The sequence below is a fragment of the Harmonia axyridis genome, chromosome 6 (assembly GCF_914767665.1).
Source record: "Harmonia axyridis chromosome 6, icHarAxyr1.1, whole genome shotgun sequence".
NCBI classification, from domain to species: Eukaryota; Metazoa; Arthropoda; class Insecta; order Coleoptera; family Coccinellidae; genus Harmonia; species Harmonia axyridis.
The window spans coordinates 4,781,046-4,793,580 of record NC_059506.1 but is presented as its reverse complement, the minus strand read 5'-3'; positions in this window follow the sequence as shown (position 1 = coordinate 4,793,580).

The following is a 12,535-nucleotide window of genomic DNA, read 5'->3' as shown; positions in this document are numbered from 1 at the left end:
GTCATATCGGGTGACCCCTTCTTTCTTAAGATGCAGGTATATGCCGAAAGCGACATTATTTTCTTATCTTGGTTATCAATACATCCTCAAGATCTGAATTTCATCCTATATACAGAGTTTTTGATATAACATTTCAGGTCATATGGGGTGACCCCCCCTTGCTTAAGATGCAGGTATATGCCGAAAGCGACATTATTTTCTTATATTGGTTATCAATATATCCTCAAAATCTGAATTTCATCCTATATACTAATCATTTCAGGTCATATGGGGTGACCCCCTACCTTTCTTAAGATGCAGGTAGATGCCGAAAGCGACATTATTTTCTTATCTTGGTTATCAATATATCCTCAAAATCTGAATTTCATCCTATATACAGAGTTTTTGATATAACATTTCGGGCCATATGGGGTGACCCCACCTTTCTTGAGATGCAGGTATATGCCGAAAGCGACATTATTTTCTTATATTGGTTATCAATATATCCTCAAAATCTGAATTTCATCTTATATACAGATCATTTCAGGTCATATGGGGTGACCCCCCCTCTTGAGATGCAGGTAGATGCTGAAAGCGACATTATTTTCTTATATTGGTTATTAATACATCCTCAAATTTCTGAATTCCATCCTATATACAGAGTTTTTGATATAACATTTCAGGTCATATGGGGTGACCTCTTCTTTCTCAAGATGCAGGTATATGCCGAAAGCGACATTATTTTTTTATCTTGGTTATCAATACATCCTCAAGATCTGAATTCCATCCTATATACAGAGTTTTTGATATAATATTTCATGTCATATGAGGTGACCCCCCCTCTTGAGATGCAGGTAGATGCCGAAAGCGACATTATTTTCTTATCTTGGTTATCAATACATCCACAAAATCTGAATTTCATCCTATATACAGAGATTTTGATATAACATTTCAGGTCATATCGGGTGACCCCTTCTTTCTTAAGATGCAGGTATATGCCGAAAGCGACATTATTTTCTTATCTTGGTTATCAATACATCCTCAAGATCTGAATTTCATCCTATATACAGAGTTTTTGATATAACATTTCAGGTCATATGGGGTGACCCCCCCTTTCTTAAGATGCAGATATATGCCGAAAGCGAAATTATTTTCTTTTCTTGGATATCAATATATCCTCAAAATATGAATTTCATCCTATATACAGAGTTTTTGATATAACATTTCAGGTCATATGGGGTGACCCCCCCTTTCTTAAGATGCAGATATATGCCGAAAGCGACATTATTTTTTTATCTTGGTTATCAATACATCCTCAAGATCTGAATTCCATCCTATATACAGAGTTTTTGATATAATATTTCATGTCATATGAGGTGACCCCCCCTCTTGAGATGCAGGTAGATGCCGAAAGCGACATTATTTTCTTATCTTGGTTATCAATACATCCACAAAATCTGAATTTCATCCTATATACAGAGATTTTGATATAACATTTCAGGTCATATCGGGTGACCCCTTCTTTCTTAAGATGCAGGTATATGCCGAAAGCGACATTATTTTCTTATCTTGGTTATCAATACATCCTCAAGATCTGAATTTCATCCTATATACAGAGTTTTTGATATAACATTTCAGGTCATATGGGGTGACCCCCCCTTTCTTAAGATGCAGATATATGCCGAAAGCGAAATTATTTTCTTTTCTTGGATATCAATATATCCTCAAAATATGAATTTCATCCTATATACAGAGTTTTTGATATAACATTTCAGGCCATATGGGGTGACCCCACCTTTCTTGAGATGCAGGTATATGCCGAAAGCGACATTATTTTCTTATATTGGTTATCAATATATCCTCAAAATCTGAATTTCATCTTATATACAGATCATTTCAGGTCATATGGGGTGACCCCCCCTCTTGAGATGCAGGTAGATGCCGAAAGCGACATTATTTTCTTATATTGGTTATCAATATATCCTCAAAATCTGAATTTCATCCTATATACAGATCATTTCAGGTCATATGGGGTGACCCTATCTCTTGAGATGCAGGTAGATGCTGAAAGCGACATTATTTTCTTATATTGGTTATTAATACATCCTCAAATTTCTGAATTCCATCCTATATACAGAGTTTTTGATATAACATTTCAGGTCATATAGGGTGACCCCCTTCCCTCTTGAGATGCAGGTAGATGCTGAAAGCGACATTATTTTCTTATATTGGTTATTAATACATCCTCAAATTTCTGAATTTCATCCTATATACAGAGTTTTTGATATAACATTTCAGGTCATATGGGGTGACCCCTTCTTTCTTAAGATGCAGGTATATGCCGAAAGCGACATTATTTTCTTATCTTGGTTATAAATAGATCCTCAAGATCTGAATTTCATCCTATATACAGAGTTTTTGATATAACATTTCAGGTCATATAGGGTGACCCCCTCCCCTCTTGAGATGCAGGTAGATGCTGAAAGCGACATTACTTTCTTATATTGGTTATCAATACATCCTCAAAATCTGAATTTCATCCTATATACAGAGTTTTTGATATAACATTTCAGGACATATGGGGTGACCCCTTCTTTCTTAAGATGCAGGTATATGCCGAAAGCGACATTATTTTCTTATCTTGGTTATCAATACATCCTCAAGATCTGAATTTCATCCTATATACTGAGATTTTGATATAACATTTCAGGTCATATGGGGTGACCCACCCTCTCTTAAGATGCAGATATATGCCGAAAGCGAAATTATTTTCTTTTCTTGGATATCAATATATCCTCAAAATATGAATTTCATCCTATATACAGAGTTTTTGATATAACATTTCAGGTCATATGGGGTGACCCCTTCTTTCTTAAGATGCAGGTATATGCCGAAAGCGACATTATTTTCTTATCTTGGTTATCAATACATCCTCAAGATCTGAATTTCATCCTATATACTGAGATTTTGATATAACATTTCAGGTCATATGGGGTGACCCCCCTCTCTTAAGATGCAGATATATGCCGAAAGCGAAATTATTTTCTTTTCTTGGATATCAATATATCCTCAAAATATGAATTTCATCCTATATACAGAGTTTTTGATATAACATTTCAGGTCATATGGGGTGACCCCTTCTTTCTTAAGATGCAGGTATATGCCGAAAGCGACATTATTTTCTTATATTGGTTATTAATACATCCTCAAATTTCTGAATTTCATCCTATATACAGAGTTTTTGATATAACATTTCAGAACATATGGGGTGACCCCTTCTTTCTTAAGATGCAGGTATATGCCGAAAGCGACATTATTTTCTTATCTTGGTTATCAATACATCCTCAAGATCTGAATTTCATCCTATATACTGAGATTTTGATATAACATTTCAGGTCATATAGGGTGACCCCCTTCCCTCTTGAGATGCAGGTAGATGCTGAAAGCGACATTATTTTCTTATATTGGTTATTAATACATCCTCAAATTTCTGAATTTCATCCTATATACAGAGTTTTTGATATAACATTTCAGGTCATATGGGGTGACCCCTTCTTTCTTAAGATGCAGGTATATGCCGAAAGCGACATTATTTTCTTATCTTGGTTATAAATAGATCCTCAAGATCTGAATTTCATCCTATATACAGAGTTTTTGATATAACATTTCAGGTCATATAGGGTGACCCCCTCCCCTCTTGAGATGCAGGTAGATGCTGAAAGCGACATTACTTTCTTATATTGGTTATCAATACATCCTCAAAATCTGAATTTCATCCTATATACAGAGTTTTTGATATAACATTTCAGGACATATGGGGTGACCCCTTCTTTCTTAAGATGCAGGTATATGCCGAAAGCGACATTATTTTCTTATCTTGGTTATCAATACATCCTCAAGATCTGAATTTCATCCTATATACTGAGATTTTGATATAACATTTCAGGTCATATGGGGTGACCCCCTCCCCTCTTGAGATGCAGGTAGATGCTGAAAGCGACATTACTTTCTTATATTGGTTATCAATACATCCTCAAAATCTGAATTTCATCCTATATACAGAGTTTTTGATATAACATTTCAGGACATATGGGGTGACCCCTTCTTTCTTAAGATGCAGGTATATGCCGAAAGCGACATTATTTTCTTATATTGGTTATCAATATATCCTCAAAATCTGAATTTCATCTTATATACAGATCATTTCAGGTCATATGGGGTGACCCCCCCTCTTGAGATGCAGGTAGATGCTGAAAGCGACATTATTTTCTTATATTGGTTATTAATACATCCTCAAATTTCTGAATTCCATCCTATATACAGAGTTTTTGATATAACATTTCAGGTCATATGGGGTGACCTCTTCTTTCTCAAGATGCAGGTATATGCCGAAAGCGACATTATTTTTTTATCTTGGTTATCAATACATCCTCAAGATCTGAATTCCATCCTATATACAGAGTTTTTGATATAATATTTCATGTCATATGAGGTGACCCCCCCTCTTGAGATGCAGGTAGATGCCGAAAGCGACATTATTTTCTTATCTTGGTTATCAATACATCCACAAAATCTGAATTTCATCCTATATACAGAGATTTTGATATAACATTTCAGGTCATATCGGGTGACCCCTTCTTTCTTAAGATGCAGGTATATGCCGAAAGCGACATTATTTTCTTATCTTGGTTATCAATACATCCTCAAGATCTGAATTTCATCCTATATACAGAGTTTTTGATATAACATTTCAGGTCATATGGGGTGACCCCCCCTTTCTTAAGATGCAGATATATGCCGAAAGCGAAATTATTTTCTTTTCTTGGATATCAATATATCCTCAAAATATGAATTTCATCCTATATACAGAGTTTTTGATATAACATTTCAGGTCATATGGGGTGACCCCCCCTTTCTTAAGATGCAGATATATGCCGAAAGCGACATTATTTTCTTTTCTTGGTTATCAATACATCCTCAAGATCTGAATTCCATCCTATATACAGAGTTTTTGATATAATATTTCATGTCATATGAGGTGACCCCCCCTCTTGAGATGCAGGTAGATGCCGAAAGCGACATTATTTTCTTATCTTGGTTATCAATACATCCACAAAATCTGAATTTCATCCTATATACAGAGATTTTGATATAACATTTCAGGTCATATCGGGTGACCCCTTCTTTCTTAAGATGCAGGTATATGCCGAAAGCGACATTATTTTCTTATCTTGGTTATCAATACATCCTCAAGATCTGAATTTCATCCTATATACAGAGTTTTTGATATAACATTTCAGGTCATATGGGGTGACCCCCCCTTTCTTAAGATGCAGATATATGCCGAAAGCGAAATTATTTTCTTTTCTTGGATATCAATATATCCTCAAAATATGAATTTCATCCTATATACAGAGTTTTTGATATAACATTTCAGGCCATATGGGGTGACCCCACCTTTCTTGAGATGCAGGTATATGCCGAAAGCGACATTATTTTCTTATATTGGTTATCAATATATCCTCAAAATCTGAATTTCATCTTATATACAGATCATTTCAGGTCATATGGGGTGACCCCCCCTCTTGAGATGCAGGTAGATGCCGAAAGCGACATTATTTTCTTATATTGGTTATCAATATATCCTCAAAATCTGAATTTCATCCTATATACAGATCATTTCAGGTCATATGGGGTGACCCTATCTCTTGAGATGCAGGTAGATGCTGAAAGCGACATTATTTTCTTATATTGGTTATTAATACATCCTCAAATTTCTGAATTCCATCCTATATACAGAGTTTTTGATATAACATTTCAGGTCATATAGGGTGACCCCCTTCCCTCTTGAGATGCAGGTAGATGCTGAAAGCGACATTATTTTCTTATATTGGTTATTAATACATCCTCAAATTTCTGAATTTCATCCTATATACAGAGTTTTTGATATAACATTTCAGGTCATATGGGGTGACCCCTTCTTTCTTAAGATGCAGGTATATGCCGAAAGCGACATTATTTTCTTATCTTGGTTATAAATAGATCCTCAAGATCTGAATTTCATCCTATATACAGAGTTTTTGATATAACATTTCAGGTCATATAGGGTGACCCCCTCCCCTCTTGAGATGCAGGTAGATGCTGAAAGCGACATTACTTTCTTATATTGGTTATCAATACATCCTCAAAATCTGAATTTCATCCTATATACAGAGTTTTTGATATAACATTTCAGGTCATATGGGGTGACCCCCCCTCTCTTAAGATGCAGATATATGCCGAAAGCGAAATTATTTTCTTTTCTTGGTTATCAATACATCCTCAAGATCTGAATTTCATCCTATATACTGAGATTTTGATATAACATTTCAGGTCATATGGGGTGACCCCCCCTCTCTTAAGATGCAGATATATGCCGAAAGCGAAATTATTTTCTTTTCTTGGATATCAATATATCCTCAAAATATGAATTTCATCCTATATACAGAGTTTTTGATATAACATTTCAGGTCATATGGGGTGACCCCTTCTTTCTTAAGATGCAGGTATATGCCGAAAGCGACATTATTTTCTTATCTTGGTTATCAATACATCCTCAAGATCTGAATTTCATCCTATATACTGAGATTTTGATATAACATTTCAGGTCATATGGGGTGACCCCCCTCTCTTAAGATGCAGATATATGCCGAAAGCGAAATTATTTTCTTTTCTTGGATATCAATATATCCTCAAAATATGAATTTCATCCTATATACAGAGTTTTTGATATAACATTTCAGGTCATATGGGGTGACCCCTTCTTTCTTAAGATGCAGGTATATGCCGAAAGCGACATTATTTTCTTATATTGGTTATTAATACATCCTCAAATTTCTGAATTTCATCCTATATACAGAGTTTTTGATATAACATTTCAGAACATATGGGGTGACCCCTTCTTTCTTAAGATGCAGGTATATGCCGAAAGCGACATTATTTTCTTATCTTGGTTATCAATACATCCTCAAGATCTGAATTTCATCCTATATACTGAGATTTTGATATAACATTTCAGGTCATATAGGGTGACCCCCTTCCCTCTTGAGATGCAGGTAGATGCTGAAAGCGACATTATTTTCTTATATTGGTTATTAATACATCCTCAAATTTCTGAATTTCATCCTATATACAGAGTTTTTGATATAACATTTCAGGTCATATGGGGTGACCCCTTCTTTCTTAAGATGCAGGTATATGCCGAAAGCGACATTATTTTCTTATCTTGGTTATAAATAGATCCTCAAGATCTGAATTTCATCCTATATACAGAGTTTTTGATATAACATTTCAGGTCATATAGGGTGACCCCCTCCCCTCTTGAGATGCAGGTAGATGCTGAAAGCGACATTACTTTCTTATATTGGTTATCAATACATCCTCAAAATCTGAATTTCATCCTATATACAGAGTTTTTGATATAACATTTCAGGACATATGGGGTGACCCCTTCTTTCTTAAGATGCAGGTATATGCCGAAAGCGACATTATTTTCTTATCTTGGTTATCAATACATCCTCAAGATCTGAATTTCATCCTATATACTGAGATTTTGATATAACATTTCAGGTCATATGGGGTGACCCCCCCTCTCTTAAGATGCAGATATATGCCGAAAGCGAAATTATTTTCTTTTCTTGGATATCAATATATCCTCAAAATATGAATTTCATCCTATATACAGAGTTTTTGATATAACATTTCAGGTCATATGGGGTGACCCCTTCTTTCTTAAGATGCAGGTATATGCCGAAAGCGACATTATTTTCTTATCTTGGTTATCAATACATCCTCAAGATCTGAATTTCATCCTATATACTGAGATTTTGATATAACATTTCAGGTCATATGGGGTGACCCCCCCTCTCTTAAGATGCAGATATATGCCGAAAGCGAAATTATTTTCTTTTCTTGGATATCAATATATCCTCAAAATATGAATTTCATCCTATATACAGAGTTTTTGATATAACATTTCAGGTCATATGGGGTGACCCCTTCTTTCTTAAGATGCAGGTATATGCCGAAAGCGACATTATTTTCTTATATTGGTTATTAATACATCCTCAAATTTCTGAATTTCATCCTATATACAGAGTTTTTGATATAACATTTCAGGACATATGGGGTGACCCCTTCTTTCTTAAGATGCAGGTATATGCCGAAAGCGACATTATTTTCTTATCTTGGTTATCAATACATCCTCAAGATCTGAATTTCATCCTATATACTGAGATTTTGATATAACATTTCAGGTCATATAGGGTGACCCCCTTCCCTCTTGAGATGCAGGTAGATGCTGAAAGCGACATTATTTTCTTATATTGGTTATTAATACATCCTCAAATTTCTGAATTTCATCCTATATACAGAGTTTTTGATATAACATTTCAGGTCATATGGGGTGACCCCTTCTTTCTTAAGATGCAGGTATATGCCGAAAGCGACATTATTTTCTTATCTTGGTTATAAATAGATCCTCAAGATCTGAATTTCATCCTATATACAGAGTTTTTGATATAACATTTCAGGTCATATATAGGGTGACCCCCTCCCCTCTTGAGATGCAGGTAGATGCTGAAAGCGACATTACTTTCTTATATTGGTTATCAATACATCCTCAAAATCTGAATTTCATCCTATATACAGAGTTTTTGATATAACATTTCAGGACATATGGGGTGACCCCTTCTTTCTTAAGATGCAGGTATATGCCGAAAGCGACATTATTTTCTTATCTTGGTTATCAATATATCCCAAAAATCTGAATTTCATCCTATATACAGATCATTTCAGGTAATATGAGGTGACCCCCCCTCTTGAGATGCAGGTAGATGCCGAAAGCGACATTATTTTCTTATCTTGGTTATCAATACATCCACAAAATCTGAATTTCATCCTATATACAGAGATTTTGATATAACATTTCAGGTCATATCGGGTGACCCCTTCTTTCTTAAGATGCAGGTATATGCCGAAAGCGACATTATTTTCTTATCTTGGTTATCAATACATCCTCAAGATCTGAATTTCATCCTATATACAGAGTTTTTGATATAACATTTCAGGTCATATGGGGTGACCCCCCCTTTCTTAAGATGCAGATATATGCCGAAAGCGAAATTATTTTCTTTTCTTGGATATCAATATATCCTCAAAATATGAATTTCATCCTATATACAGAGTTTTTGATATAACATTTCAGGTCATATGGGGTGACCCCTTCTTTCTTAAGATGCAGGTATATGCCGAAAGCGACATTATTTTCTTATATTGGTTATCAATATATCCTCAAAATCTGAATTTCATCCTATATACAGATCATTTCAGGTCATATGGGGTGACCCCCTACCTTTCTTAAGATGCAGGTAGATGCCGAAAGCGACATTATTTTCTTATCTTGGTTATCAATATATCCTCAAAATCTGAATTTCATCCTATATACAGAGTTTTTGATATAACATTTCAGGCCATATGGGGTGACCCCACCTTTCTTGAGATGCAGGTATATGCCGAAAGCGACATTATTTTCTTATATTGGTTATTAATACATCCTCAAATTTCTGAATTTCATCCTATATACAGAGTTTTTGATATAACATTTCAGAACATATGGGGTGACCCCTTCTTTCTTAAGATGCAGGTATATGCCGAAAGCGACATTATTTTCTTATCTTGGTTATCAATACATCCTCAAGATCTGAATTTCATCCTATATACTGAGATTTTGATATAACATTTCAGGTCATATAGGGTGACCCCCTTCCCTCTTGAGATGCAGGTAGATGCTGAAAGCGACATTATTTTCTTATATTGGTTATTAATACATCCTCAAATTTCTGAATTTCATCCTATATACAGAGTTTTTGATATAACATTTCAGGTCATATGGGGTGACCCCTTCTTTCTTAAGATGCAGGTATATGCCGAAAGCGACATTATTTTCTTATCTTGGTTATAAATAGATCCTCAAGATCTGAATTTCATCCTATATACAGAGTTTTTGATATAACATTTCAGGTCATATAGGGTGACCCCCTCCCCTCTTGAGATGCAGGTAGATGCTGAAAGCGACATTACTTTCTTATATTGGTTATCAATACATCCTCAAAATCTGAATTTCATCCTATATACAGAGTTTTTGATATAACATTTCAGGACATATGGGGTGACCCCTTCTTTCTTAAGATGCAGGTATATGCCGAAAGCGACATTATTTTCTTATCTTGGTTATCAATACATCCTCAAGATCTGAATTTCATCCTATATACTGAGATTTTGATATAACATTTCAGGTCATATGGGGTGACCCCCCCTCTCTTAAGATGCAGATATATGCCGAAAGCGAAATTATTTTCTTTTCTTGGATATCAATATATCCTCAAAATATGAATTTCATCCTATATACAGAGTTTTTGATATAACATTTCAGGTCATATGGGGTGACCCCTTCTTTCTTAAGATGCAGGTATATGCCGAAAGCGACATTATTTTCTTATCTTGGTTATCAATACATCCTCAAGATCTGAATTTCATCCTATATACTGAGATTTTGATATAACATTTCAGGTCATATGGGGTGACCCCCCCTCTCTTAAGATGCAGATATATGCCGAAAGCGAAATTATTTTCTTTTCTTGGATATCAATATATCCTCAAAATATGAATTTCATCCTATATACAGAGTTTTTGATATAACATTTCAGGTCATATGGGGTGACCCCTTCTTTCTTAAGATGCAGGTATATGCCGAAAGCGACATTATTTTCTTATATTGGTTATTAATACATCCTCAAATTTCTGAATTTCATCCTATATACAGAGTTTTTGATATAACATTTCAGGTCATATGGGGTGACCCCTTCTTTCTTAAGATGCAGGTATATGCCGAAAGCGACATTATTTTCTTATCTTGGTTATCAATACATCCTCAAGATCTGAATTTCATCCTATATACTGAGATTTTGATATAACATTTCAGGTCATATAGGGTGACCCCCTTCCCTCTTGAGATGCAGGTAGATGCTGAAAGCGACATTATTTTCTTATATTGGTTATTAATACATCCTCAAATTTCTGAATTTCATCCTATATACAGAGTTTTTGATATAACATTTCAGGTCATATGGGGTGACCCCTTCTTTCTTAAGATGCAGGTATATGCCGAAAGCGACATTATTTTCTTATCTTGGTTATAAATAGATCCTCAAGATCTGAATTTCATCCTATATACAGAGTTTTTGATATAACATTTCAGGTCATATAGGGTGACCCCCTCCCCTCTTGAGATGCAGGTAGATGCTGAAAGCGACATTACTTTCTTATATTGGTTATCAATACATCCTCAAAATCTGAATTTCATCCTATATACAGAGTTTTTGATATAACATTTCAGGACATATGGGGTGACCCCTTCTTTCTTAAGATGCAGGTATATGCCGAAAGCGACATTATTTTCTTATCTTGGTTATCAATATATCCCAAAAATCTGAATTTCATCCTATATACAGATCATTTCAGGTAATATGAGGTGACCCCCCCTCTTGAGATGCAGGTAGATGCCGAAAGCGACATTATTTTCTTATCTTGGTTATCAATACATCCACAAAATCTGAATTTCATCCTATATACAGAGATTTTGATATAACATTTCAGGTCATATCGGGTGACCCCTTCTTTCTTAAGATGCAGGTATATGCCGAAAGCGACATTATTTTCTTATCTTGGTTATCAATACATCCTCAAGATCTGAATTTCATCCTATATACAGAGTTTTTGATATAACATTTCAGGTCATATGGGGTGACCCCCCCTTTCTTAAGATGCAGATATATGCCGAAAGCGAAATTATTTTCTTTTCTTGGATATCAATATATCCTCAAAATATGAATTTCATCCTATATACAGAGTTTTTGATATAACATTTCAGGTCATATGGGGTGACCCCTTCTTTCTTAAGATGCAGGTATATGCCGAAAGCGACATTATTTTCTTATATTGGTTATCAATATATCCTCAAAATCTGAATTTCATCCTATATACAGATCATTTCAGGTCATATGGGGTGACCCCCTACCTTTCTTAAGATGCAGGTAGATGCCGAAAGCGACATTATTTTCTTATCTTGGTTATCAATATATCCTCAAAATCTGAATTTCATCCTATATACAGAGTTTTTGATATAACATTTCAGGCCATATGGGGTGACCCCACCTTTCTTGAGATGCAGGTATATGCCGAAAGCGACATTATTTTCTTATATTGGTTATCAATATATCCTCAAAATCTGAATTTCATCCTATATACAGATCATTTCAGGTCATATGGGGTGACCCTCCCTCTTGAGATGCAAGTAGATGCTGAAAGCGACATTATTTTCTTATATTGGTTATCAATACATCCTCAAAATCTGAATTTCATCCTATATACAGAGTTTTTGATATAACATTTCAGGACATATGGGGTGACCCCTTCTTTCTTAAGATGCAGGTATATGCCGAAAGCGACATTATTTTCT